The 27,181-nt window shown below is 39.9% G+C and overlaps 1 protein-coding gene across 1 annotated transcript in view; it reads right to left on the bottom strand.

Annotated features, from left to right (window-relative positions):
* The window catches only part of LOC150085552 (homeobox-containing protein 1-like), a 425,950-nt gene that overhangs the window by 177,066 nt on the left and 221,703 nt on the right, over nucleotides 1–27,181 (bottom strand). The window contains exon 4 of the mRNA XM_090374597.1: nucleotides 4,011–4,109. The gene's annotated coding sequence lies outside the window, so the exon portion shown is untranslated. The remainder of the gene's footprint in view (nucleotides 1–4,010; nucleotides 4,110–27,181) is intronic.

The raw sequence follows: 27,181 nt of genomic DNA, 5'->3' as shown, positions 1-27,181 counted from the left end.
GATGGTAGTTACCTCTTTGAGTAAATCCCACTTCAGCACACTGTGATCACTGCCACCTAGTGGTTCCTGTATCTGCAGATTCTTAATGCATGAAGAATCACTACTGATAATCAAATCAAGAGTATTGCTCCCTCTAGTTTCCTCCCGAACATGATGATTTAGAAAACAATCATCCAATAAATCCACAAAAGCCTTGCTACTGTGTGTGAGTGACCAACCCACAAATTCCAGTCAATATCTGGGAAATTAAAATCCCCCATTATAAGACTCTCTGATTTACTGGCCCACTCTATTTCCCTGTACAGTTTCTTATTATACTCATCAGAGTCGTTAGGCCTACAGCACACTTCTACTCTCAATTTTGATCTCCCAATGCTTATGTCACACCAGACTGACTTGACACTGCACTGTCCAGCGATGTCAACTGGCTTCGCTTCCTTGGATTTTAGGTATTTCTTAACTAATAGCATAACCCCTCCTCTCTTCCTATCCTGTCTATCCTTTCTGTAGACATTGTACTCGCCAAATTCCAGTTCTGCATTCCTTATATCTGTGTGACACCATGTCTCTGAAATTCCTAGAATATCTGCCTTTGATGTTTTGAGCAATACCTCAAATTCATCAAATTTATTTACTAAACTCCTAGCATTGGTGTGCACGCAAGTATACCTGCACCTGTTTCTATTCTTAGCTACCCTAACACAACCCATGTGTTTATTTGTACCGCAATGGCTCCCAGCAGTCTCTGAAATACCATGCATCTTGTTTTTCAGGCTTCTGCTCATTCTAATAGAAGCAGTGCAAGAATCTCTTTCACCTCTGCCAGTGGCTACTGTCAATCTATTGGTCTTTGTCTCCCCCCAAGCTAGCAGTTTTCCGACCCACCTAACACTGCCTCGATAGCATCAGCAAATATTCTTGCACCCTTTCTATTTAAGTGTATCCCATCCCTGTAGAAGCAATCTCTCCTGTTAACAAGTACAGTCCAGGCTGAAAAAAATTCTACCCCTTGAGCCTTGCACAATCTTTCCAGGGCCGAATTGATCAACAGGGCTCTCATCATATACTCCCTCCTATCGTGTCTGGGCAGAATTGCAGACATTTTCAAATTCAACCCTAATTCACGGCTTTTTCACCCTTTAATCTTACTCTGTGAATTAGGAGAGGCCCCATGGACATCCATGGGGATGTCCATGGGGCCTCTCCTAAGTCCAAAGAAGCTCTCATAATTATGGCTGAGTGTTGCTTACTTCCTTTGCTGCCTCCTTTAATATTACTGGATAGATCCCATCCACCCCAGATACCTTTCTTATGTTCAACTCACACAACTGTTCCTCCACTTTGCTCTCAGTTATTGCAAAATCATTTAGTTCCTGCTATAGATAAACCCTTTACTACAGAATTCCTCATTTGTGAGTGTAGATGCAAAATGCTCGTTCAGTTTGTTAGCTACCTCAGCAGATTCAATCTGATTCATTCCTTTCGTTCTAAAGTTTACATAAGTAAAGAAGTCTTTGCTGTTCCTCTTTGCATTGTTTGCCAAAGATTTCTCATAACTTGTCTTTGCTTGCCTAACTTCCTTTGTGACTTAATTACAGGCTAACTCATTTTGTGTAGGCGAAGTATACCCATACTTAATTTCCTTTGGATTAATTTTAAAATAACATTTCACACTAAATTATATTCCTTCATAAGTACATTATTATTTTCACCTTTGTTTCTAGCCTTATACAAAATCAATTTTGTATTTTAAGGTTACCACAACTTATTTATATATTTCACAAACTTTCTGATCTTCTTCTGGATGGCATAATGCATGGATGGGTTACAGGATATGAAAATATAAATACTTTTTCTCAAAGAAAAGCAGACTCAGTGTCTTACGTAGTCACTTTCAATGTAATAGAATTTGTAACTGCAGTGTTTTCCAACTTTTTAAAACTTTTTCAAGTTAATTTTTCAATATGAATTGCTGTTTTATTACACATCATTAATTTTATTTATTGTTTTTTTTTTTTTTTTTTTTTTTTGTAATACAGTATTTAATTATATAATTGACAGTTTGTTTGCTGTCTGTTACTTTTAATTTATTATTATTTCTGAAATGTGTTGGTTGCATGAGCTTTCAGGTAGATGGATGCCAGATAGCTGGGCTTTTAATGAACATAAATATGGTGATTCCTAATGAAGAGGGAACAAGAAAGTTTTTATGAAATTGCAAGAGCACAAAAGGAGATAATAGTAATAGGGTGTACAATGCAAAGAGCTGCAAACGGTTTTGTCCAATTGGCTTTCAAATTATTCTCATTAAAATTTATAAGCCTTTCCACATTCACACTGTACAAATGAGGTCAGTTTGTAACTGTTGTCTACCAGATAACAATTGTACATGGAGGAGAGTTGGTATATGGTAGACAACCAACTGAAAATTGCTATTCTTATTGTTGTTATTATGATTTATATAGCACATTAGCAATCATATTAATTTCTAGGGGGATCAGCCAATATTGTATGTGATTGGCTAACTACAACTCCCTTACACCTTTAAGATTTCCTACAGAGTATGACAAGAAGGTTTGAACCCTTATCTTTATAAACAAGTAACAAGCAGAAAAACTACTATATTGTTAAAACCTTTTCAAAAATCAATATGATGAGTCAAAATTATTAAGGCATTTCTTGTAGGTGATAAATGGCTTGAGACCTGTAGCTGAGGAAAAATAACAGAATAAGGCTAACGTACAATGGAGAAATGTTGTCTAAGAAGACAGTCCAGCAAATTTACAATCCCCCCCCTCCGTAGCTGAAAATACTCAGTATTTAGAAATCAACAGAGCATTTTAATTACGCTGCTAGATATAATGTGTCCCCCCCCCCCAATTCCCGTGTGAAAATTTCTAAAGAATGGTGTTCCATTCCTCATTGCCAAAAAAGTCCAATAATTCTATTAAGACACCACCAATATGATAAATTTATATACAGTACTTATTTAACAATTCTTGCTTCTTAATGCTTGTAATAATTCTAGTAATAACATTCTTTAAAAACTCTTCCAGGCACGACACAAAATTTGACTGTCAATAAGAGACATATGAAGGAGTTTGATTATTAATGAACCATCCAATATATATCATATCATTGATGTCAACAAACACACACTGCTTTGTAAAGGGAAACTCACTTTGCCTGGTGTAGTGTTTTACACCTAACCCACAATAGCTAGAAGTAACATTACCACTCCAGCTCAGATGAACAGAGAGACTACTGGAAAAATGCCTTGTCAAAGTTCATTCACAGCAAACTAGTCATATGCATTACTTATGAGGCTCACAATCCCACTGTGAACAAATAAGATTATTATCGTACAATTTACAGCTTCTTCATGCCAAGCCCATCTGTTTCTTCCTTCAGTCTTGCTTAGGAGAACCAGTAATAAAATTGTGATCAAAATATACAAACTTCTATATATGCAGTATTTCTAACATTTACTGCCTATCTTTACAATGGTATTTTTTCTACCTATAATGTTTAAATAATTTCAAACATAACATAAAAATAGATTGTGATGTTTTCTCAAAGTCCTATTTTAATTACACACCACCATAACGACTTTTGCATTATGGATTTGCTATTCATTGCCAAATGGCCTTTCCTCCACTGCAATTATTTCACTGTCACTGTGGAGTATAAACTTCACATCCTGGTGTCGTATTACCCCAAATATCTTCCGTTAATACAGTGATACATCTCCAGTTAGAAATCATAATCTTGCAGGTTTCTGGAATCTGGAACCCAGAAATATTTGTGAAGTTACTGTTTTAGTTGTTTGGCATTATATCTTGGGGCTGTAGAAAGTGATCAAAAACTTATGCAGTAATATACCTTGATATCCATTTTGGAATATTTACCCAAAAAAATGTACATCAAAAAGAAATGCAAAGTCAAGTAATGACACTGGGAAATTATTAGTAGTACCAGGAAGAAAAAAACAAAAAAACAAAAAAACTTACAATTATGACTGAGGTTGAAATTCTCCACAAACCGTATGCTGATAATTCAGAGCATAACCTATTCCAATGCAATTGTTTTGGTGCTGGCATTTTGATTATCTATGACATAAAGAAGCAATAACATTCATCAACAAGGTTTTGGTAATGCAAAAACAAACCAATTTAAAAAATTAATTATATTAATTCTGAACCCAGAGACATATTTACAGCACATAAGTTTCAAAAAATAATGCAATAATCGATTTTCACAATGTCAGAAAAATAAGCATTTCTTATTGAATGTCTTGAAACTCAAAATTATGAGTTATCTATTATTCTAATAAGGCTATAACTAATGTAAGACTTTATGAACCTAACAAAATAGCGTAATACATAAAGCGTAAACTCGATAACGCAATACACATAATGTAACCTGATAGTGTAATATGTACTTTTGCATTTAGGTACCTATCAGTTTAGTGTATTATTCTCAAGTTAAACTGAGTTTAAATGAAACCATGCCTCAGAGAAGAGCAGCAATGCAATGGGTTCAAAGTAGCAAGAATGCTGTGGCTCAGGAGAGAATGGAATGGGCAATTCTCCTATGAATCATGGCAGCACGAAATGTGCTGTTTCTGCAATGTTTGCAGAACTTGATACAACCAAGGGGATGTCTGTGTGGTATTCAGCGCAAAGAGTGTGAAAAAATTCCGTGCCAACTCACCATTCTAATGGTAATTTATGAGAGCTTGAAGAGTAGAGTGGGTGCCCTCAAAAGAATTAGAATGGAAGGACCTATTAAATTCTCAGCTGCCCAACTCAACACCAGAGCTCACAATTGTGCATCTGGCAACAATGCGACAATCTCCAAGGCAGAATGCACTGGTTCCACAGAAGGTGCTTATTGTAGTTGCCTCTACTGTTAGCAAAAAGGGAAAATATGTTCTGCAAGAAAAATAGGTGAAATAAGACCAGGGTATGTCTGTCAGGGCGAAAAGCTGATGATGTTGTAGAGCAGATATCTTCTAAGGGCACAAAAGGTCATATTGTTGTACATATTGGCACTAATGATCTTAAGAGTAGGAGATCTGAGGACTTACTTAACAAGTACAGGGTCATATTGGGAAAGTCATGAGACAGGACTGAATTTGGAATTGTCAACAATTCTGCCCAGACACAATACGAGGGAGATCATGATGTGAGCCTTGTCAATCAATTTCGCACTGGAGAGATTGTGCCAAGACTCATGGGGTAGAATTTTTGTCAGTGTGGTCTGTGCTGGTTAACAGGAGAGACTGTTTTTACAGGGTTGGTACACACTAAAATAGAAGGGGTGCAAGAATTTTTGCTAATGTCATTGAGGCAGTGATAGGTGGGGTGAGAAAACTGCTAGCTTGGGGGTATTCAAAGATTAATAGATTAACCAAAGCCACAGGCAGAGGAGAAAGTGATTTTTGCACTGTTCCTATTGCAAAATGCAGCAGCCTGGGAAGCAAGGGGGTCAGAGATTTCAGGCCCTGCTATGAGCATCATCAGGAAACAAGTGAATACAAGCACTGTGTAAGAGTAACTAAGAGTAAAAACAGGTGCATGTATACTTGAATGTAAACTAATGCTAGGAGCATTGAAAATAAATTTGTTGAATTTTAAGTAATTATTAAGTTGTCAAATTCAGACATTGGCATTAGTAGAGGCATATGATGCAAGAAAGCAAGTTTATGTAGTAGTAGTAGTAGTAGCGGCATGTGATGAAAGAAAGCAAGTGTATGAGCTTATGCAGCATCAGCCAAAAAAAAAAAAAAAAAAAATCACACCATTCCCTCCAAATGCCTGCCCAGTTCCTACTCAAATTTATTTAACCTATCAACTTCCACAACGACAGACGGAAGTTTGTTCCAGCAATTAACCACCCTCTGGCTAAAGGCAAATTTCTGCACATCTATTCTACATCTGTCTTTTCTTAATGTGAATTTATGCCCCCTTAGAATCAGCCAAAAACAAACCTTCCCATTTCGCCCATCCATTCACTCCAAATGGTTGTCTAGTTCTGCCTTGAACTTGCATTTAAGTTGCTGACCTCCACTACAACAGATGTTTTTTCCAACTATCAACTAACAACTGGCTAAAGGCAAATTTCCGAACATATAGTCTGCAATTGTCTTTCTTCAATTTCAATTTATACCCCCTCAGGTGAGTAATCCAAGCAAGAGGAAGTATCCCATTAGCATTTAACTTGTTCAATCCATTCAAGGCCTTATACACCACAATTAGATCACCTCATAGGTACCTATTCTTCAGAACCTGCAATTTACAGAACTTAAGCCTTTCTTACTAACAACAATCCTGTGTTCCACTCACCAATCTTGTTGCCCTTCCTGCAGCTCTATATCTTTCCTAAAAGGAGGCCTCCAAACCTGTATACAATACTCAAGGTGAGGCCTGACCACTGCCTTATACAAGGGGACAATCACCCCTTTATGCATACTAGCAAAATTCCTGTATATCATTGACAAGACACCATGAGCTATTCTCACAGATTTTTGCTCTGCTCAGAAAACTTCATATCTGACTGCACAATTACCCTGAGGTCCTTTTCATTCTCCACTACCCTGAGTGTTGTACCATCCAGTTCATACATTACTCTGGGGTTATTTCTACCATATACAATAATTTGAATTTGTCGATGTTAAACTTCAGTTGCCACTTCTCCGCCGATCTGCCCAACCTTTCCGGATCCTGTTTCAGTAGTGTACTATGATTACTGTCATTAACAACCCTGCCAAACTTCGAATCATCTGCAAACTTAGACATTAACCCTGACATACCTTCATCAATATCATTGGTAAATACTCAAAACAACAATGGGCCAAACACCAAACCCTGGGGGACTCCAATAATAAAATTAGTTCACGAAGAGCAGTTTCCATTGATCACCACTTTCTGTCTTCTCCCACTCAACCATCCTTTTATCCATTGTAGCAACTTGCCCTTAATGCCATACTGTTCCAATTCTAACAGTAGTCTTCCATGTACAATATCAAAAGCTTTCCTGAAATCCAATTATATGATATCAAAATTATTCTTTGCATCCAGTTCCTTTGTGACAACATCATAGTATCCAATCAAATTTGTCAGACAAGACTTTCCCTTATTAAACCCATGCTGTGTCTGAACTATAACTGAAGTCTTGTCTAGATGATCCTGCATCACTATCTTAACTAGTGACTCCATTACTTTCCCTGGAACAGAAGTTAGACTAAGAGGTCTATAATTACTTGTGTCACCCTTTGATCCAACTTTGTGAATTGGGGACAAACATTTGCACATCTCCAGCCCATCGGGACCTCTGAATTCAAGGAAGCTTTCATAATTATGGCTAAGGGTTTGTTCACTTCCTTTGCTGCCTCCTTTAATATAACTGCATAGATCCCAACCACCCCAGGTGCCTTCCTTAAGTTTAACTTCAACAATTTCTCCTCCACTTTGCTCTCAGTTATTATAAAATCACTTAGCTCCTTGTTAGAGTTTGGTAAACTTCTAGCATTCCCCTCCTTGAATAACTCCTCACGTGTAAATGTAGATGCAGAATACTCATTCAGTTTATCAGCTACCAGAGCATGATCATGAATGTCAAGCCATTTACATTAAGTGGGCCAATCTGATTCATACCTTTCCTTCTAGAGTTTACATAAGTATAGAAATCTTTCGGTTTTTCTTTGCATCCTTTTCCAAATATTTCACATAATCTGCCTTTGCCTGCCTAACCTCCTTTGTGACTTGATTACAGACTAGCTTATATCTGTCATAGGCTTCAGTGTTGCCTGATAATTTATATGCATGCCATGCATTTTAATTCTCTGCAATGTGCCTCATTAATTCATCGGACATCCATTTAGGCCTAAACCTTGAACAGTATATCTTATTTGATAAAAAAAAGACTAGTACACTCTAATAATAAGTCCTTGAAGGCTTCCCATTTAGAATTCACTGTTTGTAACACAATTAGTTGTTCCAATTATATAGAATTTAAAAATTCTCTGAGAGAACTGTAGTCACCTTTACGAAAGTAAACACCCTTCCATTTACCCTTGATGGTAGTTACATCTTTAAATAAATCTCACATCAGTACACTGTCATCACTGCCGACTTGTGGTTACTTTATCTGCAGATTCTTAACACATGAAGAATCACTGCTGATAATCAGATCAAGAGCATTACTCCCTCTCGTTGCCTCTCGACCATTTTGCTAAAGAAAACAATCATCCAATATTAGCATTAGCATAGGCACATGATACAAGAAAGCAAGCTTATATAGCATCAGCCACAACCACCCCCTTATTTCACCCATCCACTCACTCCAAATGATTGTCAAGTTTTGCCTTGAATCTATTTAAGCTATCAACTTCTAAAACAACAGATGGAAGTTTGTTCCAGCAATCAACCACCCGCTGGCTAATGGCAAACTTCCGCACATCTATCCTACAAGCATCTTTCCTCAATTTGAATTTATGCCCTCTCAGGCGATTATTCTGAGCAATAGGAAGAATCCCATCAGCATGCATGCTCAAACCATTCAAGGCTTTATACACCTCAATCAGATCACACAGGCTATTGTTATTGTTATTTGGTTATTTTTAGGAGCATTAGCAACTGAGGCCATATTGCTTGGGGATATACGGTGGTCACTCGCTAACCTTTCCGCATCCTCCGTATTTGGTGGTCACGGGCTCGAAACCAGGTCTAATCAAGAAGCATGTGCTACGCACTGCTGCCGCTGACCACTTGGCTACTGAGGCGCCCACCACATAGGTGCCTAGTCTGCAGACACTGTAATTTGCAAAACATAAGCCTTTCTTCGTAAGAGCAACCCTTTGTTCCATTCACTAATCTTGTTGCCCTTCTGTGTACACGTTCCAACAGCTCTACATCCTTCTTAAAATGAAGCCTCCAGAACTGTATACAGTACTCAAGATGTGGCCTGACCATTGCCTTATACAAGGGAATAATCACCTCCCTATCCCTGTTAGAAAAATTCCTGTATATCATTGATAAAACACCATGAGCTACTCTTGCAGCCCATCTGCACTGCTCAGAGAACTTCATATCTGCTTTTACAATTATCCCCAGGTCCTTTTCATTCTCTGTCAGTGTAGTACCACAGAGTTGATACGTTGCTCTGGAGTTGCTGTTTCCCATACGTAGTACTTTACATTTGTCAATGTTAAACATCATTTCCCACCTCTCAGCCCATCTGCTCAACCTTTCCAGATCTTGTTGCAGCAGCATAGCGTCGGTAGCGTCCTTAACAACCCTGCTAACCTTTGTATCGTCTCCAAACTTGGACATAAAGCTTGATATACCATCATCAATATTATTTATAAATACAGAAAATAACAATGGACCCAACACTCAACCCTGAGGGACTCCACTAATAACATTAGTCCACGATGAGCAGTGTCCAATGATTACCACTCGCTGTCTTCTTCCCCTCAACCATCCCTTTATCGAAAGCAGCAATTTGCCACCAATCCCACACTGCTCCAATCTGTGCAGCAGTCTTCCATGTGCAACAGTATCAAAAGCCTTTCTCAGATCCAAATCTATAATATCCAAGTTATACCCTGCACCCAATTCTTTTGTGACTACATCATAGTATCCAATCAAATTGGTCAGGCAAGACCTTGCCTTAACAAAACCATGCTGTGTCTAAGCTATAACTTAATTCTTGTCAAGATGATCCTGCAGTGCTTCTTTAACCAGTGCTTCCATTAATTTTCCTGGAACAGAAGTTAAACTCACAGGTCTATAATTACTTGTGTCAGCCTTTGATCCTCCTTTGTGAATTGGGGTTACATTTGCACTTCTCCAATCTGTGGGTACCTCCCCTGAGTCCAAGGAAGCTCTCATAATTATGGCTAACTGATTGCTTACTATCTTTGCTGCCTCCTTTAATATAACTGGATAGAGCCCATCCACCCCAGGCGCCTTTCTTCTATTTATCTTCAACAATTTCTCCTCTACTTTACTCTCAATTATTGCAAGATCATCTAGCTCACTGCCAGTGTTTACTTCATCTATGGCATTCCCCTTACTCAATAACTCCTCATGTGTGAATGTAGATAAAAAATATTGATTTAGTTTATTAGCTACCTGAGCAGGATCATGAACAGTTGAACCATCGATATCAAGTGGACCAATCTGATTCATCCCCTTCCTTCTAGAGTTTACATAAGTAAAGAACTCCTTGCTGTTTTTCTTTGCATCCCTTGCCAAAGATTTCTCGTAATCTGGCTTTGCCTGCCCAACTTATTTGTAACTTGGGTTTTTTTTTTTTTTTTGATTTGGTAATTGTTGGCGCATCGGCTTCTGTGGCCATATTGCACCTCCCAAGGTTTTTGCAGTACTTTGATCCAAGCCCAAGACCTTTGGGTTGCCGGGCAGGTACTTTACCCACTCGGCTAGCCCGGTCGGCTTGTAACTTGGTTACAGATCAACTTGTATCTATCACAGGCTTCTGTGTCACATGTTAATTTATATGTATCCCATGCATTTTTCTTCTCTGCCATATGTCTCATTAGTTCATATGACATCCATTTACACCTGAACCTTGAACAATATTTCTTAGTTGGTATGTAAAGCCTAGTAGCTTCCAAGATAAGTTCTTTGAATGCTTCCCATTTTGAGTTTGCTGTTGGTAACATCATCAGTTGGTCGCACTGTTTAGCATATAAATACTGTCTCAGACCATCGCAGTCGCCTTTACAAAAGCAATAACCCTTCCCTTTACCCCTGATGGTAGTTACCTCCTTGAGTAAATCCCACTTCAGCACACTGTGATCACTGCCACCTAGTGGTTCCTGTATCTGCAGATTCTTAATGCATGAAGAATCACTACTGATAATCAAATCAAGAGTATTGCTCCCTCTAGTTGCCTCCCGAAGATGCTGATTTAGAAAACAATCTTCCAATAAATCCACAAAAGCCTTCCTAGTCTGTGAGTGACCTGCCCCCAAATTCCAGTCAATATATGGGAAATTAAAATCCCCCATTATAAGACACTCTGATTTACTGGCCCACTCTATTTCCCTGTACGGTTTCTTATTATACTAATCCGAGTCATTAGGCCTATAGCACACATCTACTCTCAATTTTGATCTCCCAATGCTTATGTCACACCAAACTGACTCAACACTGCACTGTCCAGCAATGTCAACTGGCTTCACTTCCTTGGATTTTATGTGTTTCTTAACTAATAGCATAACCCTTCCTCCCTTCCTATCCTTTCTATACACGTTGCACTCCCCAAATTCCAGTTCTGCATTACTTATATCTGTGTGACACCATGTCTCTGATATCCCAATAATATCCGCCTTTGATGCTTTGAGCAATACCACAAATTCATCAAATTTATTTACCAAACTCCTAGCATTGGTGTAAACACAAATATACATGCACCTGTTCTTTTTCTTAGCTACCCTAACACAACCCATGTGTTTACTTGTACCCCAATGACTCCCAGCAGTCTCTGAAATATCCTGCATCTTATTTTCCAAGCTGCTGCTCATTCCAATAGAAGCACTTCAAGAATCACTTTCACCTCTGCCAGTGGCTACTGTTAATCTATTAGTCTTTGTATCCCCCCCCCCCAATCTAGCAGTTTTCCGACCCACCTAACACTGCCTCGATAGCATCAGCAAACATTCTTGCACCCTTTCTATTTAAGTATATCCCATCCCTGTACAAGCAGTCTCTCCTGTTAACAAGTATAGACCAGGCTGAAAAAATTCTACCCCTTGAGCCTTGCACAATCTTTCCAGGGCCGAATTGATCGACAGGGCTCTCATCATATACTGCCACCTATCATGTCTAGGCAGAATTGCAGACACTTTCATATTCGATCCTAATTCATGGCTTTTTTTCAACAGTGACCTGTACTTGTTAAGTAATTCCGCCGATCTCCTACTCTTAATATCATTAGTGCCAACGTGTACAACTATATCACCTTTTGTGCTCTTAAAAGATGATATCCGCTCTACAACATCATCAACCTTTTCCCCTGGCAGACATACCCTGGTCCTTTTCCACCTATCCTTTTTACAAAGCATGTTTCCCGTTTCCCTGACAATTGAGTCACCAATAACTACTAGTTCCTGTGGTACCAGTGCATTCTGCCTTGAGGGTTGCCGATGTTGCGTGATGAACAAGTGGAAGCTCTGGCATTGGTGTGGGCAGCTGAGAGCTTGATGGGCCGTCACTTTTAATCCTTCAAGGGCATCCACCCTGTCCTTCAAGCTCTCATATAGGCCCATAACAACACTGAGTTGTCGCCTGATTTCCTTTCACTCCTTGCATCGTGCACATACAAAGACATCCCCCATGGAAGTATCGTGTCCCGTACCTGACTGCTCCACAAACATCAAGCAAATAGTGCATTTTAAAAAGCTGTGATTCAGAGGGCAACTGTCCCCCTCAGTTCTCCCCTGAGCCATAGCACTCCCATTAGCTTGAGCCTTTTGCTTTGGTGCTCTGGTCTGAGTCATGATTTTGATTTAATTTCAATAAAATTTCAATTTCAGTACAAAATTAAAACCCTAAACTTGTATCCCAACACAGTTATAACGCTATATTTAAGTTTCAGTATTGAGTGTTATCTACGAAATCCCTTAAATAACTTCCGTATCAAGTTAAGTATTAATTATTTATTTTTGCTAATTATTTATGTTATGTAATCTAAGTCGTTATATATATATAGTTAAAAGTACAATTTAATTGACAATGAAGTTCAAAAAGATTAATAAATTTACTGATTAATTGACAATATTATATTATGTACTATACTATACTAAGCTTATGCTATCTAGTTCGAGATATTCTGTATAGCGTAAGAATGGCGGCAATTTATGAACGGTAAATCAACGGACACTTAAGTATCAATTAACTTCCAAATCTCACTGTCTCGATGAATAAACTAAGGATCCTGACTAGCTACTTATAGAAAATAATTGGATATAACAATTGGTTAATAAATCGGCTAAATATGGTTAAAAAAAAAAAAAAACCTCTCTTTCAACTTGTAACACGTGGATTTGATACCCTTACCGATACTAAGTAATACCTACAAAATCTAAGTTAAACTTTAAACTAAGTATCGTAACTAGGAATATAAAGCTACTCTAGAAAATAAGTTAATATGCCAATTTAAGCTAATAAAACAGAAAATAAATCAGAAAAAACTTCTCTGTTCCAGGAGCGGCAATAAGCTACGTCCGCAACGAATTTGATGAGTATAATGAACAATTGTGCAGAGAAATAGAGTGGGCCAGTAAATCAGAATATCTTATTATGCAGGATTTTAACATTCCAGATACTGACTTGAACTTGTGAGTTGGTCACTCGCACACCTGCAAGACTTGTGGATTTATTGGATGACTGTTTTCTACAGCAACATTTTCGAGAGGCAACAACAGGGAGTAATACACTTGATCTGATTATCAGCAGTGATTATTCATGCATTAAGAATTTGCAGATAAAGGAACCACTGGATGACAGTGATCATAATGTACTGATGGGAAAATTACTTAAAGATGTAACTACCATCACGGCTAAAGGGAACGGCTTTTGCTTTCATAAAGGTGACTACAGTGGTCTCAGACGGTTTTTATATTCTGTAGAGTGGGATCAACTGATGATGTTATCAACACTGAAGGCTAAATGGGAAGCCTTCAGGGAGTTAATTTTGGAGGCTACTAGGATTTTCATTCCAACTAAGAAATAGTGTTCAAGGTTTAGGCCTAAATGGATGTCAGATGAATTAACGAGGCTCGTTTTTTTTTTGGTAGTTGTTGGCGCATAGGTTTCTGTGGCCATAATGCTCCTCACAAGGTTTTTGCAGTACTTTGATCCAAGCCTGAGACCTTTGGATTGCCAGGCGGGCGCTTTACCCACCCGACTAGCCCGGTCTGCTAATGAGGCTCATGGCAGAGAAGAAGAATGTATGGGATGCATATAAAGTATCAGGTGACACAGAAGCCTAGGGCAGGTATAAACTAGTCTGTAATCAAGTCACAAAGAAGGTTAGGCAGCCGAAAGCAGATTACGAGAAATCTTTGGCAAAGGATGCAATGAGTTCTGAACTTATGTACACTCTAGAAAGAAAGGGATGAATCAGATTGGACCACTTAACATAGATGGGTTGACTATTGTTGATCATGCTCTGTAGCTGACAAACTGATCATGCTCTGTAGCTGGCGAACAATGCTTCTTTATCAAGTGATTCCATTATTTTGTAGTAACTGAGAGCAAAGTGGAGGAGAAATTGTTGAAGTTAAACATAAGGAATGCACCTGGGGTGGACGGGATCTATCCAGTTATATTAAAGAACGCAGCAAAGGAAACAAGCAAACGCTTAGCCATAATGATGAGAGCTTCCTTGGACTCAGAGGACGTCACCATGGACTGGAGGCGTGCAAATGTATCACCAATTCACAAAGGGGGTTCAAAAGGTGACGCAAGTAACTACAGACCTGTTAGTTTAACTTGTGATCAGGGGAAAATAATGGAATCACTTGATAAAGAAGCATTGCAGGATCATCTAGACAAGACTGCAGTAATAGTTAAGACACAGCATGGGTTTGATAAAGGGAGCTCTTGTCTGACCAATTTGATTTGACACTATGTTGTGGTCACAAAGGAACTGAATGCCAAAATAATTTTGATATCATATATTTGGATTTCAGGAAAGCTTTGGATACTTTTGCACAGGGAAGACTGCTGTACAAATTGGAGAGATTTGATATTAAAGGTAAGTTCCTACAATGGATAAAGGGATGGTTGAGTGGGTGACGACAGAAAGTGGTAATCAATAGACACTGCTCTTCGTGGACACATGTTGCTAGTGGAGTTCCCAATGGTTCGTTGTTCGGCCCATTGTTGTTTTGTATATTTATCAATGATATTCATAAAAGTATATCAGGTTTAATGTCCAAGTTTGCAGATGACGCAAAGGTTGGCAGGGTTGTTAACGACAGTAAAGACAGTATGCTACTCCAACTGGATCTAGACAAGGTGGGAAAATGGGCTGAGAAGTGGCAACTGAAGTTTAACATTCACAAATGCAAAGTACTCAATATGGGTAGCGATAACCGAAGAGAACCGTACCAACTGTGTGGTACTACACTCAGTGGAAAGTGGAAAGCGAAAAAGAACTGAGTGTAATTGTGCAGTCAAATATGAAGTTTGCTTAGCAGTGCAGGCGTGCCGCCAGGGAAGGTCATGGAGTCTTGTCAATGATATATAGTAATTTTGTTACAGGGACAGGGAGGTGATTATCCCATTATACAAGGCAATGGTCAGGCCCCACACCTAGAGTACTGTATACAGGTCTGGAGGCCTCAGTTTAGGAAGGATGTAGAGTTGCTAGAACGAGTACAAAGAAGGGCAACAAGACTGGTAAGAGGAACAAAGGGGGGGGGGTGCTCTTACCAAGAAAGGCTTAAGTTCTGCAAATTGCAGTGCCTGGAGAGTAGGCACTTGCAAGGTGATCTGATTGGGGTGTATAAGGCCTTGAATGGGTTGAGGAAGCTGAACGCTGATGGGATTCTTCCTCATGCAAAGACTAAGAATTTGATGGGGCAAAGTTTCAAATTGAGAAAAGATAGTTGTATAATAGATGTGCTTAAATTTGCTTTTTGGCCAGCGGGCAGTTGATTGGTGGAACGTGCTTCCATCTTTTGTTTTGGAAACTAATAACGTAAATAACTGCATAGCCTAGGTGGTAGATGACTCTCATCAACAGGTGCAATACCACCACTTTGCTTACTGGAGGCTTCAAGTGGTGGAACCCATGTTTAGTCTCTAGAGCTAAATCCCGGTCAACCCTTTACTATCTCTTCCATCATACAGTATGATTGATGACTTTTGAGGTTATGATGAACATCGTGGCAAGATCCAATATCCCTTACATTTCGAGGGTACAGCTCTAAAACAGTGTTCACAGGCCGGCCACTAGTTAGTACACTGGACCGAACCTATTGGTAACTCTCTAGGAGGCTTCCGGAGCAGCTAGTGTAATCTTGCTACCTCTACTCTGCCAGACAGTGACTGGAGGGAGTCCGAGTACTGTCCATGCAAGGAGCATTGTCGAGGCCACGTTATGTCAAGGATCTGGGTATATTTTTACGTGTATGCCACATCCAAAAATTTCATTACTTCATACAGCATGTTCCACCCACTTTTTCTTACTATTGAATACACCATGAATTGTCAAACTAATAGAGAAAGCTTATCTGCGAAAACATCTAAACCTCCCAAGCACTTCTTAATTAATTTCACAAATATACGTGGTCTCAATTCTAATCTTAATGATGTCCATTTCCACTTGCAGTCTGCAAACCCCATGTACTTTTTCTGACAGAATCTCAGTTATTGGTTGATTCAACTACTGCTCATCTCAGATGCCCTATTATTCACTGTATGATTCCTTTCTCCTCAAATGTGGTACTTGTGCATATGTCCATTCTGATATTCCCTGTCAGAGACTTGGCAATTTGGAATCTACTCTCTTTGATCTTCTCTGGCTTAAAATCTCTCTACCTCATTGTGTCAAATTCATCTGTTGTCTCTACTGTTCTCCCAGCTCCACTAATCACTTGAAACACTTTGAATTCCTCTCTTTGCAACTTGACTTTCACCAGTCCAATTTTCCTAATAGTGAGGTAATTTTCCTTGGTGACTTTAATGTTCACAACTCCAGCTGGCTTCCGTTTTCAAGTCACACCAACCCAGCTCGTCGAGATGCTGAGGCTTTTGCAATTACTAATAACCTTGCACAGATTGTTTATTTACCTGCAAGAGTAAGGGACAATCCTAATCATAGCCAATACGCTTGATCTTTTTCCACAAACAACCCTACTAAGTACACAGTCGAAGTGAGAGGTACTTCAGGTCACAACTTGGTGATTGTCTCTTCTCCAATGGAGCCTTTATCTCATGGCTATTCCCAACCTCATATTGTTTGGCATTACAAGAATGCAAAATGGGATGACTTGCGAGATTTCTATTCTTCTTTTCGTTTGTCAGATTACTGTTTCAAAACTTCTGATGTCAACGTTTACACAGATCGTGTCAGTGAAATTATTCTTGCAAAATGGAATCCTGTATCCCACACTCCACTTTAAAATCTCGTCCTTTATCTAAACCTTTGTTTTCCAATAAATGTGCAAAGGCTGTTCAAGAGAAGAATGTTGCATATCGTAATTGGCTTGTTTCTAATTCCTCAGTTTCATTTTCTGCCTACACCAAAGCTTGCAACTATTGTAAAGCAGTTATTAATCACCCCAAACTAGAGTTTGAACAGGCTAAGAGTAGAAAACTTGCTTCTTGCCCTAATGGTGTTCAAGCATTCTGGTCCCTTGCCAAAGCTATTGGCCGCAACTTTTGCCCATCTGTGCTCCCACCTCTGTCCAAACTAGATGGTTCTGTTGTTACTTCAGCCAAGGATAAAGCTGACTTGCTAGCATCCCATTTTTCTTCCAAATCATATATTAATGATATTTGTAAAACACCTCGCACCATTCCCAACAAGCTCCATTCAATGTCACCTGTGGTCTACCGTCAAAAGGATGTCAGAAGGATTTTGACGAATCTTGATTCTAAGAAAGCTCCAGGTCCTGATGGTATTTCTCCACTTGTTCTCAAAACCTGAGCTCCTGAACTTACTCCTATTCTTCGCTGCCTTTTTTTCACTTTCTTATTCCAAAGGTGTTTTTCCTTCTGCTTGGAAATTTGCTCATATCCAGCCAGTTCCTAAAGAGGGTGACAAATCCCTCCCATCCAATTATAATCCCATTGCAATTACTTCTACTCTTTCTAAAGTAATGGAGAAATCAATTAACCATAAACTCTTAAACTACCTAGAAACTTTCCGTCTGATCAACGATAGCCAGTATAGATTCTGTAAGTGTCGATCCACTGGTGATGTTCTGGCTTACGTTACCTATTTATGGACTAATTCAATGGAAAGGTTCGGTGAAACACAAGTAGTTGCTCTTGACATCTCAAAAGCTTTTGATGGTGTTTGACATAAAGGTCTTCTAAACAAGTTTCCATCTTATGGTTTGCCAACTGTTTTTAGTAATTGGTTATCCAGTTTTCTCTCTATTCGCTCACTAAAGGTAATGGTAGATGGCTCTCTGTCTTCTAACTTCTCCACTAATGCCAGTGTCCCCCAAGGTTCAGTTCTTTCCCCCACTCTTTTCTTCTTGTATATCAATGACCTTCTTCCATTGTCTGGAAATCGTATCCATAGTTTTGCCAATGATAGCACATTGCATTCCACTTTCCATTTTGAGAAACCTTGCCCTGTTCAATCAGCTTCAACTTCTCGAAAATCTGCTACCAATTCCTTAAATGCCGATCTTCAGGTAATTTTCAAGTGGAGCAAAGACAACTTAGTTGATTTCAACCCTTTTAAATCTCAGAATTGTCTTATATCTCACAAAAACGATTTTTCTCCTCCTATGCTTATCTTTAGTGGCACTCCGATTTCTAGGCAAAATGATATATCTCTTTTGGGGATTACCCTGACCTCTAATCTCTCCTGGCACAAGCACATTACAAATATTACTTCCTCTGCATCTAAAAAACTTGGTTTTCTCTTTCGCTCTCGACGTTACTTTTCTTCCAAACAGCTGCAGTCTCTGTGTAAATCGCAAATCCGTCCTGTCACGGAATATTGATCCCACATCTGGGGTGGTGCCCCCAAAACCTCTCTCAGGCTTCTTGATTCCATTCACAAGAGGGCAGCTAGGTTAATTAATGATTCATCTCTAACAGAGTCTCTCCACTTGCTGTCTCATAGATGTACTGTTTCTGCTGCATGCCTCTTTTACAGATACTTCCACGGGCACTGTTCTTCTGAATTGGCTTCTATAATTCCCGCTCTCTCTCTTTTAAAACAGTCCGAACATGTGCCACCACCAGCCAACATCCATTTACTGTCCAACTTCAAACTCACAGAACCAACCTTTTCATCTTCCTTGTTTATTCATTCAACTGCCGTTTTCTGGAACAACCTTCCTTCATATATATTTCCCAAAAATTACAGTCTACAGAAGTTCAAGTCCTATGTCAACAAATATCTTCTTTCGTCTTCTCAACCTCCAACCCAAGCACGGTACTAAGTACTATAGGTTCTAATACCTCTCATGTTTGGGATTTTCATAAAAAAAAAAAATAATAATAAATAAATAAATTCAAGGCTGAGCTGGACAGGCATTTAGAACGAATGGAGGGGTGAAATGGGAGTTTTTTTTGTTTTTTTTTTGCGTAATGCTGCATAAGCTTGCTTTCTTGCTTCATATGCCTCTACTAATGCTAATGCTAAAAAGTTGGTGCCCCTCACCAAATTGGGCGACAATTGATGGAACTGCTCTGTTCAACATTCAGAAATGACCCCATTTCTAGAAACCATTCACAGTTCTGGCCAGCCCAATCACAATCCTTGTGATTTCTGGCTATGGGATTCCCTGAAATACAGAGTTTACTGTGGCAGCATACAGATTCTTGTCGATTTGAAAGCAAGCATTAAACAGCATGTAGCCAACATCCCCAATGAGATGCTACGCCAAACTGTATCGCAAGCAGTCCTCTATTTTCAGAATGTCATCTCAAGTGAAGGAAAGCACATAGAACGATATCTGTAGATTTCTAAGTTCTGATATTAAAATTTAATCCTAAATTAAGTATTCCAATTGACTGGACTGTCAACTGGACTGGATTGGCACTGTAAATATCTCATGTTTAGAGTGCCAATTTCTCCCCTGGTGGCGAAAATTTTAACTAATCTTTTTTCTTCTCCAAATCGCTTCCCATACCCTAAATGACATACCCACTAATTTTCACCATGCTATCTCTAACCATTTTGACTAAATCCGTACTTGTACATTTATCAAAATTGACAATCTCCACCATGTCAAACAGCGAACCGGAAAATGAGGAAAAGAACATTAACTGTCCCCCTAACAAGAACCCGGGGCATCTCTGCACTGAATGAATCTGTGGATGATCAAGAAGAAAATAGGCCTGACCTTGCCTGCAAGAAACGCAATAGGGAAACTGCAGCCAAAGCGGATGGCGTTCCCACAATGCCATTAGAGAATAGCATTTCTACAGATATGATAGCCATATCAAATACCGATCAAACTTACCAATACAATCGTGAATCTGAACATTTGTATGCAGAAACTGTAACTGACGAAGTCTTTTCCCTTAGATCCGGCTTGGAAGCTCTTATGGCCAAGCCGACAAACCGGATTACGTCTGCTACTCGCGGAGATATAATAAAGATATGGAGCCAGATGGAACGCATCCTTTTTGACCTTCACGTCAACAACGAGCGACTCAAAGCCAAAGTGGAAACCTATCAGGAAGAGCGTGGAAATGAAATGCTACAAATATTACTTCCTCTGCATCTAAAAAACTTGGTTTTCTCTTTCGCTCTCGACGTTACTTTTCTTCCAAACAGCTGCAGTCTCTGTGTAAATCGCAAATCCGTCCTGTCACGGAATATTGATCCCACATCTGGGGTGGTGCCCCCAAAACCTCTCTCAGGCTTCTTGATTCCATTCACAAGAGGGCAGCTAGGTTAATTAATGATTCATCTCTAACAGAGTCTCTCCACTTGCTGTCTCATAGATGTACTGTTTCTGCTGCATGCCTCTTTTACAGATACTTCCACGGGCACTGTTCTTCTGAATTGGCTTCTATAATTCCCGCTCTCTCTCTTTTAAAACAGTCCGAACATGTGCCACCACCAGCCAACATCCATTTACTGTCCAACTTCAAACTCACAGAACCAACCTTTTCATCTTCCTTGTTTATTCATTCAACTGCCGTTTTCTGGAACAACCTTCCTTCATATATATTTCCCAAAAATTACAGTCTACAGAAGTTCAAGTCCTATGTCAACAAATATCTTCTTTCGTCTTCTCAACCTCCAACCCAAGCACGGTACTAAGTACTATAGGTTCTAATACCTCTCATGTTTGGGATTTTCATAAAAAAAAAAAATAATAATAAATAAATAAATTCAAGGCTGAGCTGGACAGGCATTTAGAACGAATGGAGGGGTGAAATGGGAGTTTTTTTTGTTTTTTTTTTGCGTAATGCTGCATAAGCTTGCTTTCTTGCTTCATATGCCTCTACTAATGCTAATGCTAAAAAGTTGGTGCCCCTCACCAAATTGGGCGACAATTGATGGAACTGCTCTGTTCAACATTCAGAAATGACCCCATTTCTAGAAACCATTCACAGTTCTGGCCAGCCCAATCACAATCCTTGTGATTTCTGGCTATGGGATTCCCTGAAATACAGAGTTTACTGTGGCAGCATACAGATTCTTGTCGATTTGAAAGCAAGCATTAAACAGCATGTAGCCAACATCCCCAATGAGATGCTACGCCAAACTGTATCGCAAGCAGTCCTCTATTTTCAGAATGTCATCTCAAGTGAAGGAAAGCACATAGAACGATATCTGTAGATTTCTAAGTTCTGATATTAAAATTTAATCCTAAATTAAGTATTCCAATTGACTGGACTGTCAACTGGACTGGATTGGCACTGTAAATATCTCATGTTTAGAGTGCCAATTTCTCCCCTGGTGGCGAAAATTTTAACTAATCTTTTTTCTTCTCCAAATCGCTTCCCATACCCTAAATGACATACCCACTAATTTTCACCATGCTATCTCTAACCATTTTGACTAAATCCGTACTTGTACATTTATCAAAATTGACAATCTCCACCATGTCAAACAGCGAACCGGAAAATGAGGAAAAGAACATTAACTGTCCCCCTAACAAGAACCCGGGGCATCTCTGCACTGAATGAATCTGTGGATGATCAAGAAGAAAATAGGCCTGACCTTGCCTGCAAGAAACGCAATAGGGAAACTGCAGCCAAAGCGGATGGCGTTCCCACAATGCCATTAGAGAATAGCATTTCTACAGATATGATAGCCATATCAAATACCGATCAAACTTACCAATACAATCGTGAATCTGAACATTTGTATGCAGAAACTGTAACTGACGAAGTCTTTTCCCTTAGATCCGGCTTGGAAGCTCTTATGGCCAAGCCGACAAACCGGATTACGTCTGCTACTCGCGGAGATATAATAAAGATATGGAGCCAGATGGAACGCATCCTTTTTGACCTTCACGTCAACAACGAGCGACTCAAAGCCAAAGTGGAAACCTATCAGGAAGAGCGTGGAAATGAAATGCTACAGCGCACCCGCTCTTATGCAGATGCGCTGAGGAATCCTTCAAAAAAGATTACTGAGGCACACAAGCCAATCCAAATAAAGAAAACGATACTAAAGGAGCAACATATGGTTGTATTAAAACCAACAGAAGACAGCCCCATGGAATCGAGTGAAGCCATCAAGACAGCCGTTGTACAAAAATTAGCAAGTGACTTAAAGAACACCCGTATCAAATCAATAAGAAAAACCAGGAACATCGGAGTAATAATTGAAACTGCAACGCGACACGAAGCCCAGACAATACTGGACAACCCAAAAATTTCCACCATGGGACTCACAGCTGAGACACCCAAAAAGAAAGGCCCAGCAATTATTGTTTACGGCATCAATAAAAACCTCAAACCGGAAAAAGTTGCTGAAGAAATCTATTGTAGAAACCTTCAAGGTGAAAGCGAATCTACCAGCACAGAAGAGGCGATACAACCAAAGTACCAGACCAAAGGAAAATCCTCCCAAAATGTAAACTGGGTCATTGACCTCTCGGCACAAGCTTGGCAAGTAATTAAGCAACAGGACAGGAACCTCGAGTGGACCTGCCATAGGTTCAAAGAACACATAGCCGTCCCAAAGTGCTTTCACTGTTGCAGATTCGGCCATACTACACACACATGTACACAGGTCGATTCCATGTGTGGGCACTGTGCCCAGAAAGGGTATAACTTTAACACCTGCCCTAACAAAACTGAAGAACCGGTTTGCACCAACTGTAAACTGGCAAAAATGGATTACAAGCATTCGATAAGGGATAACAAGTGCCCGGTTTATCTGAAAGCAAGAAGCACACAACAACAAAGGATCAACTATGGCCCCATATAAGACATATAACTGTAACATCATGAATTTATGCAGCTAAATGCTCAGCGAGCGCGTGCTGTCGTGGACCAAATAAGAATAAAGGCTGACGAAGACAATACAGACATCCTGTTCATCCAAGAGCCCTATACAAATACAAGAAAAGTCAGGGGATATCCGCTTACGTACAAAATTATACAATCAGAAGAAGACACTCCGTGGGCGGTTATCCTTGTTAGGAACCCGCACATAACTGCCACCAAAATCCACACCCTCTGTACCCCATGGGCGGTGTGCGCCCAGCTTATAGGACCTATGGGATCGTTCCACGTCATCTCATTGTATTGTTGTCCAGGCAAAGATATAGCCCCTGCCATCAGGTATCTGCAAGCAGTCCAAGCCCTCCTCTCAGATGGAAAGATTATTCTCTGTGCCGACGTTAATTGCCGTTCTGCAATGTGGCACAGCAACTCGGAAGATCGCCCGGGCAATCACAATGGCCGGCAACTCGAGAACTTTCTCGCTACATCCTCTCTAGTAATCCTTAACAAGCCTAACAACATGCCTACCTTCAGTAATACCCTATGGGAGTCCACAATAGACATCTCAGCAGCCACAAGATCCATTGCCACTAAGATCACTGACTGGAAAGTCCGCGAGGCTTGGACAACTTCCGACCATAGGGTGATTACTTTTACCCTTCAACGCTCAATAGAATCAGCACCTCCGCCTAGAAACAATATCATCCGTTATGCAATTAACAAAGCCGACTGGAACCTCTTTAATTTAATGGTCCAAGCTTCCCTTCAAATTCCTGGAAACACCAATCTCACCAACCTCAACCACAACCAGCATCAGAGGAAAATAACATCAATCATAACCAATGTCTGTAACAAAACAATCAAGAAGAAACACCCTTTCCCGAGTGCTGTCCCATGGTGGTACAACCAACTGGATCATCTCCACCATCAGGTTCATACAGCAAGTAAATCATTTCAATGTGCTCGCCGTACCTGGCCCCCTCATGAAGTTGATGTCCTACGCAATAACTGTCGTAGACTAAGAAATGATTACACTAGTTTAATTAGAGCCAAGAAGAAACAGTCTTGGGAGCACCTGGTCTCCACGACTGGAAACAGCACCCCCTGGGGAGTTGTGTATCGCATTGTTACGAACAAGCTCCCCAGGGGTGAGGTCATCTCTACAGTCACCCCGCAGGGCACCACAACCCTCACATGGGAAGAGTCAGTAAACAACATCTTGGACACCCTGTTCCCACTAAACACAGATCCTCAATCCAGCCAGCAACAAGAAATCTGTACTGAAAACGCATCCTACAGCACCACTTCTATAGAACAGCCTTTCAACTTAGATGAATTAAAACTTTCCATTGGCAAAACAAAAAACAAAAAAGCCCAGGGTTAGACTTCATTGAAGCAGAAGTAATTAAGAAGCTTGCAGAGATGCAATCAAATCTCCTTCTCAGCCTGTAACAACCATTGTCTGGAAGTTGGACTCTTCCCAGATGACTGGAAAGAGGCCAATCTATGCCTCATTTTGAAGAACCCAAGTAAACCACCAGAGCAGCCAAGGTCATACAGACCCATAGCACTCCTTCCCATTTCAAGCAAAATATTTTTTTTTTTTTTTTTTTTTTATGAGAACCCCAAACACGAGAGGTATTATAACCTATAGTACTTAGTACCGTGCTTGGGTTGGAGGTTGAGAAGACGAAAGAAGATATTTGTTGATATTGGACTTGAACTTCTGTAGATTGTAATTTTCAGGAAATACGTATGAAGGAAGGTTGTTCCAGAAAACGGCAGTTGAATGAATAAATGAGGAAGATGAAAAGTTGGTTCTGTGGGTTTGAAGTTGGACAGTAAATGGATGTTGGCTGGTGACGGCACGTGTTCGGACTGTTTTGAAAGAGAGAGCGGGAATTATAGAAGCCAATTCAGAAGAACAGTGCCCATGGAAGTATCTGTAGAAGAGGCATGCAGCAGAAACAGTGCGTCTATGAGAAAGCGAGTGGAGAGACTCTGTTAGAGATGAATCATTAATTAACTTAACTGCCCTCTTCTGAATGGAATCAAGAAGCCTGAGAGAGGTTTTGGGGGCACCACCCCAGATGTGGGAACAATATTCCATGGCAGGGCGGATTTGCGATTTATACAGAGTGAGCAGCTGTTTGGGAGAAAAGTAACGCCGAGAGCGAAAGAGGAAACCAAGTTTTTTAGATGCAGAGGAAGCAATATTTGTAATGTGCTTGTGCCAAGAGAGATTAGAAGTCAGGGTAATCCCCAAAAGAGATATATCATTTTGCCTAGAAATCGGAGTGTCACTAAAGATAAGCATAGGAGCAGAAGAATCCTTTTTGCGAGATATAAGACAAGACTGAGTTTTAGAAGGGTTGAAATCAACTAAGTTGTCTTTGCCCCACTGGAGAATTACCTGAAGATCGGCATTTAAGGAATTGGCAGCAGATTTTCGAGAACTTGAAGCTGATTGAGCTGGACAAGGTTTCTCAAAATGGAAAGTTGAATGCAATGTGCTATCATCAGCAAAACTATGGATAGGATTTCCAGTCAATGGAAGAAGGTCATTGATATACAAGAGGAAAAGAGTGGGGGAAAGAACTGAACCTTGGGGGACACCGGCATTAGTGGAGAAGTAAGAAGACAGAGAGCCATCTACCATCACCCTCAGTGAGCGATCAGAGAGAAAACTGGATAACCAATTACTGAAAACAGTTGGCAAACCATAAGATGGAAGCTTGTTTAGAAGACCTTTATGCCAAACACGATCAAAAGCCTTTGAGATGTCAAGAGCAACTACTTGTGTTTCACCGAACCTTTCCATTGAATTAGTCCATAAATGGGTAACATAAGCCAGAATATCACCAGTGGATCGACACTGACGGAATCCATACTGGCGATCGTTGATCAGACGGAAGGTTTCTAGGTAGTTTAAGAGTTGGCGGTTAATTGATTTCTCCATTACTTTAGAAAGAGTAGAAGTAATTGCAATGGGACGATAATTGGATGGGAGGGATTTGTCACCCTTTTTAGGAACTGGCTGGATATGAGCAAATTTCCAAGCAGAAGGAAAAACACCTTTGGAATAAGAAAGTGAAAAAAGGCGGCAAAGAATAGGAGTAAGTTCAGGAGCACAGGTTTTGAGAACAAGTGGAGAAATACCATCAGGACCTGGAGATTTCTTAGCATCAAGATTCATCAAAATCCTTCTGATATCCTTTTGACGGAAGACCACAGAAGGCATTGAATGGAGCGTATTAGGAATGGTGGGAGGTGTTTTACCAAGATCATTAATACATGAGCTCGAAGAAAAATGGGATGCTAGCAGGTCAGCTTTATCCTTCGCTAAAGTGACAACAGAACCATCTGGTTTGGACAGAGGTGGCAGCAGAGATGGGCAAAAGTTGCGGCCAATAGCTTTGGCAAGAGACCAGAATGCTCGGCTACCATTAGGGTAAGAAGCAAGTTTTCTACTCTTAGCCTGTTCAAACTCTAGTTTGGACTGATTAATAACTGCTTTACAATTGTTGCGAGCTTTGGTGTAGGCAGAAAATGAAACTGAAGAATTAGAAACAAGCCAATTACGATATGCAACGTTCTTCTCTTGGACAGCCTTAGCACATTTATTGGAAAACCAAGGTTTAGATAAAGGACGAGATTTTAAAGTGGAGTGTGGGATAAAGGATTCCATTCCTGCAAGAATAATTTCACTGACACGATTTGAGCAAACGTTGACATCAGAAGTTTTGAAACAGTAATCAGACCAAGGAAAAGAAGAAAAGAAGTCTCGCAGGTCATCCCATTTTGCATTCTTGTAATGCCAAACAATACGAGGTTGGGAATAGCCATGAGATAAAGGTTCCATTGGAGAAGAGACAATCACCAAGTTGTGATCTGAAGTGCCTAAAGGACCTCTCACTTCAACCTTGTACTTAGAAGGGTTGTTTGTGAGAAAAAGATCAAGCGTATTGGCTGTATGATTAGGATTGTCCGGTATTCTTGTAGGTAAATGAACAATCTGTGCTAGGTCATTAGTAATT

Source organism: Mastigoproctus giganteus, chromosome 5 (assembly GCF_048544385.1).
Source record: "Mastigoproctus giganteus isolate SK-2022 chromosome 5, ASM4854438v1, whole genome shotgun sequence".
Classification (NCBI taxonomy): domain Eukaryota; kingdom Metazoa; phylum Arthropoda; class Arachnida; order Uropygi; family Thelyphonidae; genus Mastigoproctus; species Mastigoproctus giganteus.
Note: the sequence above shows the minus strand (reverse complement) of the source record. Positions and strands in the feature narration are given on the sequence as shown.